The sequence below is a fragment of the Vigna unguiculata genome, chromosome 10 (assembly GCF_037176805.1).
Source record: "Vigna unguiculata cultivar grain cowpea cultivar isolate G323 ecotype 2 chromosome 10, ASM3717680v1, whole genome shotgun sequence".
NCBI lineage: Eukaryota > Viridiplantae > Streptophyta > Magnoliopsida > Fabales > Fabaceae > Vigna > Vigna unguiculata.
Window position 1 is genome coordinate 26708044 of NC_140801.1, and position 7877 is coordinate 26715920.

Sequence of the window (7877 nt, forward strand, 5' to 3'; positions counted from 1 at the left end):
TTACGAAAGCAACAACAATGTTGTAAGCGAAAGATTGATGGAGAAACTCCAGTTACCAACAAGCTTTGATTCGAATCAAGCGAGGATCAAATTCGGTACAGGACAATGTGTGAAACAAGTATTATGTGATATTGCTCCCATGAACTCTTGTCATCTTATTTTGAGATGGGCATGGCTTAATTTTAAAACACTCAATCTTGATAAACGTTCCATTTATTCGAGGCATGAGGGACATGAAATGAAGTTGAAATTTATGACACCAAGACAAGCCAAGAAGGATCAACACACGTTGAAAGAGAAAATAGAAAAAGAAGAAATATAAACTGCAGAAGGAAGGGAAATTGAAGAAAAAGAAAAGGAAGTAAAGAAAATGATTATGGAAAAGGTAGTACAGAAACAAGGTGTTTAATCGAAGGCAACCCATGTTTAGTTGCATTCGTTTACGAAAGCAACAACAATGTTGTAAGCCAAAGATTGATGGAGAAACTCCAGTTACCAACAAGCTTTCAATCGAATCAAGCGAGGATGAAATTCAGTACAGGACAATGTGTGAAAGAAGTATTATGTGATATTGCTCCCATGAACTCTTGTCATCTTGTTTTGAGATGGGCATGGCTTAATTTTAAAAACACTCAATCTTGATGAACGTTCCCTTTATTTGAGGCATGAGGGACATGAAATGAAGTTGAAATTTATGACACCAAGACAAGCCAAGAAGGATCAACATACGTTGAAGGAGAAAATAGAAAAAGAAGAAATATAAACTGTAGAAGGAAGGGAAATTGAAGAAAAAGAAAAGGAAGTAAAGAAAATGATTATGGAAAATGTAGTAGAGAAACAAGGTGTTTAATCGAAGGCAGCCCATGTTTAGTTGCATTCGTTTACGAAAGCAACAACAATGTTGTAAGCCAAAGATTGATAGAGAAACTCTAGTTACCAACAAGCTTTCATTCGAATCAAGGGAGGATGAAATTCAGTACAGGACAATGTGTGAAAGAAGTATTATGTGATATTGCTCCCATGAACTCTTGTCATCTTGTTTTGAGATGGGCATGGCTTAATTTTAAAAACACTCAATCTTGATGAACGTTCCCTTTATTTGAGGCATGAGGGACATGAAATGAAGTTGAAATTTATGACACCAAGACAAGCCAAGAAGGATCAACATACGTTGAAGGAGAAAATAGAAAAAGAAGAAATATAAACTGTAGAAGGAAGGGAAATTGAAGAAAAAGAAAAGGAAGTAAAGAAAATGATTATGGAAAATGTAGTAGAGAAACAAGGTGTTTAATCGAAGGCAGCCCATGTTTAGTTGCATTCGTTTACGAAAGCAACAACAATGTTGTAAGCCAAAGATTGATAGAGAAACTCTAGTTACCAAAAAGCTTTCATTCGAATCAAGCGAGGATCAAATTCAGTACAGGACAATGTGTGAAAGAAGTATTATGTGATATTGCTCTCATGAACTCTTGTCATCTTGTTTTGAGATGGACATGGCTTAATTTTAGAACACTCAATCTTGATGAACGTTCCCTTTATTTGAGGCATGACGGACATGAAATGAAGTTGAAATTTATGACACCAAGACAAGCCAAGAAGGATTAACATACGTTGAAGGAGAAAATAGAAAAAGAAAGAATAGAAAAAGAAGAAATATAAACTGCAGAAGGAAGGGAAATTGATGAAAAAGAAAAGGAAGTAAAGAAAATGATTATGGAAAATGTAGTAGAGAAACAAGGTGTTTAATCGAAGGCCACCCATGTTTAATTCCATTCGTTTACGAAAGCGACAACAATGTTGTAAGCCAAAGATTGATGGAGAAACTCTAGGTACCAACAAGCTTTCATTCGAATCAAGCGAGGATCAAATTCAGTACACGACAATGTGTGAAAGAAGTATTATGTGATATTGCTCCCATGAACTCTTGTCATCTTTTTAGAGAAGGGCATGGCTTAATTTTAAAAAACTCAATCTTGATGAACATTCCCTTTATTTGAGGCATGGGGGACATGAAATGAAGTTGAAATTTATGACACCAAGACAAGCCAAGAAGGATCAACATACGTTGAAGGAGAAAATAGAAAAAGAAGAAATATAAACTGTAGAAGGAAGGGAAATTGAAGAAAAAGAAAAGGAAGTAAAGAAAATGATTATGGAAAATGTAGTAGAGAAACAAGGTGTTTAATTGAAGGCAGCCCATTTTCAGTTACATTCGTTTACGAAAGCAACAACAATGTTGTAAGCCAAAGATTGATGGAGAAACTCCAGTTACCAACAAGCTTTCATTCGAATCAAGCGAGGATGAAATTCAGTACAGGACAATGTGTGAAAGAAGTATTATGTGATATTGCTCCCATGAACTCTTGTCATCTTGTTTTGAGATGGGATGGCTTAGATTTAAAAACACTCAATCTTGATGAATGTTCCCTCTATTTGAGTCATGAGGGACATGAAATGAAGTTGAAATTTATGACACCAAGACAAGCCAAGAAGGATCAACATACGTTGAAGGAGAAAATAGAAAAAGAAGAAATACAAACTGCAGAAGGAAGGGAAATTGAAGAAAAAGAAAAGGAAGTAAAGAAAATGATTATGGAAAATGTAGTAGAGAAACAAGGTGTTTAATCGAAGGCCACCCATGTTTAGTTGCATTCGTTTACGAAAGCAACAACATTGTTGTAAGCCAAAGATTTATGGAGAAACTCCAGTTACCAACAAGCTTTCATTCGAATCAAGCGAGGATCAAATTCAGTACAGGACAATGTGTGAAAGAAGTATTATGTGATACTGCTCTCATGAACTCTTGTCATCTTGTTTTGAGATGGGCATGGCTTCATTTTAAAACACTCAATCTTGATGAACGTTCCCTTTATTTGAAGCATGAGGGACATGAAATGAAGTTGAAATTTATGACACCAAGACAAGCCAAGAAGGATTAACATACGTTGAAGAAGAAAATAGAAAAAGAAGAAATATAATCTGCAGAAGGAAGGGAAATTGAAGAAAAAGAAAAGTAAGTAAAGAAAATGATTATGGAAAATGTAGTAGAGAAACAAGGTGTTTAATCGAAGGCCACCCATGTTTAGTTGCATTCGTTTACAAAAGCAACAACATTGTTGTAAGCCAAAGATTTATGGAGAAACTCCAATTACCAACAAACGTTGATTCGAATCAAGCGAGGATCAAATTCAGTACAGGACAATGTGTGAAAGAAGTATTATGTGATATTGCTCCCATGAACTCTTGTCATCTTTTTAGAGAAGGGCATGGCTTAATTTTAAAACACTCAATCTTGATGAACGTTCCCTTTATTTGAGGCATGAGGGACATGAAATGAAGTTGAAATTTATGACACCAAGACAATCCAAGAAGAATCAACATACGTTGCAGGAGAAAATAGAAAAAGAAGAAATATAAACTGCAGAAGGAAGGGAAATTGAAGAAAAAGAAAAGGAAGTAAAGAAAATTATTATGGAAAAGGTAGTAGAGAAAAAAGGTGTTTAATCGATGGCCACCCATGTTTAGTTGCATTCGTTTACGAAAGCAACAACATTGTTGTAAGCCAAAGATTGATGGAGAAACTCCAGTTACCAACAAGCTTTCATTCGAATCAAGAGAGGAACAAATTTAGTACAGCAATGTGTGAAAGAAGTATTATGTGATATTGCTCCCATGAACTCTTGTGTTTTTGTTTTGAGATGGGCATGGCTTAATTTTAAAACACTCAATTTTGATGAACGTTCCCTTTATTTGAAGCATGAGGGACATGAAATGAAGTTGAAATTTATGACACCAAGACAATCCAAGAAGAATCAACATACGTTGAAGGAGAAAATAGAAAAAGAAGAAATATAAACTGCAGAAGGAAGGGAAATTGAAGAAAAAGAAAAGGAAGTAAAGAAAATGATTATGGAAAAGGTAGTAGAGAAAAATGGTGTTTAATCGATGGCCACCCATGTTTAGTTGCATTCGTTTACGAAAGCAACAACATTGTCGTAAGCCAAAGATTGATGGAGAAACTCCAGTTACCAACAAGCTTTCATTCGAATCAAGAGAGGATCAAATTTAGGACAGGACAATGTGTGAAAGAATTATTATGTGATATTGCTCCCATGAACTCTTGTCATTTTATTTTGAGATGGGCATGGCTTAATTTTAAAACACTCAATCTTGATCAACGTTCCCTTTATTTGAGGCATGAGGGACATGAAATGAAGTTGAAATTTATGACACCAAGACAAGCCAAGAAGAATCAACATACGTTGAAGGAGAAAATATGAAAAGAAGGAATAGAAAAAGAAGAAATATAAACTGCAAAACGAAGGGAAATTGAAGAAAAAGAAAAGGAAGTAAAGAAAATTATTATGGAAAAGGTAGTAGAGCAACAAGCTGTTTAATCGAAGGCCACCCATGTTTAGTTGCATTCGTTTACGAAAGTAACAACAATGTTGTAAGCCAAAGATTGATGGAGAAAATCCAGTTACCAACAAGCTTTCATTCGAATCAAGCTTGACACCAATCTTGATGAACGTTCCCTTTATTTGAGGCATGACGGACATGAAATGAAGTTGAAATTTATGACAACAAGAGAAGCCAAGAAGGATGAACATACGTTGAAGGACAAAATAGAAAAAAAAGAATACAAAAAGAAGAAATATAAACTGCAGAAGGAAGGGAAATTGATGAAAAAGAAAAGGAAGTAAAGAAAATGATTATGGAAAATGTAGTAGAGAAACAAGGTGTTTAATCGAAGGCAACCCATGTTTAGTTGCATTCGTTTACGAAAGCAACAACAATGTTGTAAGCCAAAGATTGATGGAGAAACTCCAGTTACCAACCAGCTTTCATTCGAATCAAGCGAGGATCAAATTTAGTACAGGACAATGTATGAAAGAAGTATTATGTGATATTGCTCCCATGAACTCTTGTCATTTTGTTTTGAGATGGGCATGGCTTAATTTTAAAACACTCAATCTTGATGAACGTTCCCTTTATTTGAGGCATGAGGGACATGAAATGAAGTTGAAATTTATGACACCAAGACAAGCCAAGAAGAATCAACATACGTTGAAGGAGAAAATATGAAAAGAAGGAATAGAAAAAGAAGAAATATAAACTGCAGAAGGAAGGGAAATTGAAGAAAAAGAAAAGGAGGTAAAGAAAATGATTATGGAAAATGTAGTAGATAAACAAGGTGTTTAATCGAAGGCCACCCATGTTTAGTTGCATTCGTTTACGAAAGCGACAACAATGTTGTAAGTCACAGATTGGAGGAGAAACTCCAGTTACCAACAAGCTTTCATCCGAATCAAGCGAGGATCAAATTCAGTATAGGACAATGTGTGAAAGAAGTATTATGTGATATTGCTCCCACGAACTCTTGTCATCCTTTTTTTAGATGGTCATGGCTTAATTTTAAAACACTCAATGTTGATGAACGTTCCCTTTATTTGAGGCATGACGGACATGAAATGAAGTTGAAATTTATGACACCAAGACAAGCCAAGAAGGATCAACATACGTTGAAGGAGAAAATAGAAAAAGAAGAAATATAATCTGCAGAAGGAAGGGAAATTGAAGAAAAAGAAAAGGAAGTAAAGAAAATGATTATGGAAAATGTAGTAGAGAAACAAGGTGTTTAATCGAAGGCCACCCATGTTTAGTTGCATTCGTTTACAAAAGCAACAACATTGTTGTTAGCCTTGCACACACCATAGCTAGCTTTTTTGTCTCTAGAAGCTAGGGTTAGGTTTTTGTAGAGACATCCTTAGGTATCTTTTATTTGCTTAGAGGCCCCTAAGCTATTCTATATAACGGGTGCTCCTAGACATGTAAAAGGGTTGAACATTTTGAAGTAAAAACACTCTTGTGCCTCAACCATTTGTGAGAGTTTCCTCCCTTGGGAGTGAAACTTGTAAGCCTTATCTTGCATAGCAAGTGGCGGCACACATCCACTCATCTTCAAGGTTGTCATGGCTTCTAGCCTAGTCTTGTAGTGGCGTGCTTCTCACATTTTTACCATTTCTTTCCTTTCCATTTTATGTTTTCTTCTTCTTTTAATTGTTCTTGGTTTTCTATGGTTTATGTGCCTTCCATTTCCTTTTTGTCTTGAATCAATCCATCATCTTCTTCTCTTGAGCTTTGTGAAAGGAACCTTCACATCTAGATAGCTTGCTATCTTAATGTCCAGTGGGGATTTCGCTTAGCTTTCTTAATCAACTCACACCGTATTCAATAAGCTTAAAATGAAACAAGATAATCCTTCATCAGAAAATGATTATGGAAAAGTTAGTAGAGAAACAAGGTGTTTAATCGAAGGCCACCCATGTTTAGTTGCATTCGTTCACGAAAGCAACACTAAAATGTTGTAAGCCAAAGATTGATGGAGAAACTCCAGCTACCAACATGCTTTCATTCGAATCCAGCGAGGATCAAATTCAGTACAGGATAATGTGTGAAAGAAGTATTATGTGATATTGCTCCCATGAACTCTTATCATCTTGTTTTCAGATGGGCATGGCTTAATTTTAAAACACTCAATCTTGATGAACCTTCCCTTTATTTGAGGCATGAGGGACATGAAATGAAGTCGAAACTTATGACACCAAGACAAGCCAAGAAGGATCAACATACGTTGAAGGAGAAAATAGAAAAAGAAACAATAGAAAAAGAAGAAATATAAACTGCAGAAGGAAGGGAAATTCAAGAAAAAGAAAAGGAAGTAAAGAAAATGGTTATGGAAAAGGTAGTAGAGAGGGTGTTTGATCGAAGGCCATCCATGTTTAGTTGCATTCGTTTACGAAAGCAACAACACTGTTGTAAGTCAAAGATTGGTGGAGAAACTCGAGTTACCAACAAGCTTTCATCCGAATCAAGCGAGGACCAAATTCAGTATATGACAATGTGTGAAAGAAGTATTATGTGATATTGCTCCCACGAACTCTTGTCATCTTGTTTTGAGATGGCATGGCTTAATTTTAAAACACTCAATCTTGATGAACGTTCCCTTTATTTGAGGCATGAGGGACATGAAATGAAGTTGAAATTTATGACACCAAGACAAGGCAAGAAGGATCAACATACGTTGAAGGAGAAAATAGAAAAAGAAAGAATAGAAAAGAAGAAATATAAACTGCAGAAGGAAGGAAAATTGAAGAAAAAGAAAAGGAAGTAAAGAAAATGATTATGGAAAGGGGAGTAGAGAAACAAGGGGTTTAATCGAAGGCCACCCATGTTTAGTTGCATTCGTTTACGAAAGCAACAACAATGTTGAAAGCCAAAGATTGATGGAGAAACTCCAGTTACCAACAAGCTTTCATTCGAATCAAGCGAGGATCAAATTCAGTACAAGAGAATTTGTGAAGGAAGTATTATGTGATATTGCTCCCATGAACTCTTGTCATCTTGTTTTGAGATGGGCATGGCATAATTTTAAAACACTAAATCTTGATGAACATTCCCTTTATTTGAGGCATGAGGGATATCAAATGAAGTTGAAATTTATGACACCAAGACAAGCCAAGAAGGATCAACATACGTTGAAGGAGAAAATAGAAAAAGAAGAAATATAAACTGCAGAAGGAAGGGAAATTGAAGAAAAAGAAAAGGAAGTAAAGAAAATGATTGTGGAAAATGTAGTAGAGAAACAAGGTGTTTAATCGAAGGCCACCCATGTTTAGTTGCATTCGTTTACGAAAGCAAGAACATTGTTGTAAGCCAAAGATTTATGGAGAAACTCCAGTTACCAACAACCTTTCATTCGAATCAAGCGAGGATCAAATTCAGTACTGGACAATGTGTGAAAGAAGTATTATGTGATATTGCTCCCATGAACTCTTGTCATCTTGTTTTGAGATGGGCATGGCTTAGTTTTAAAA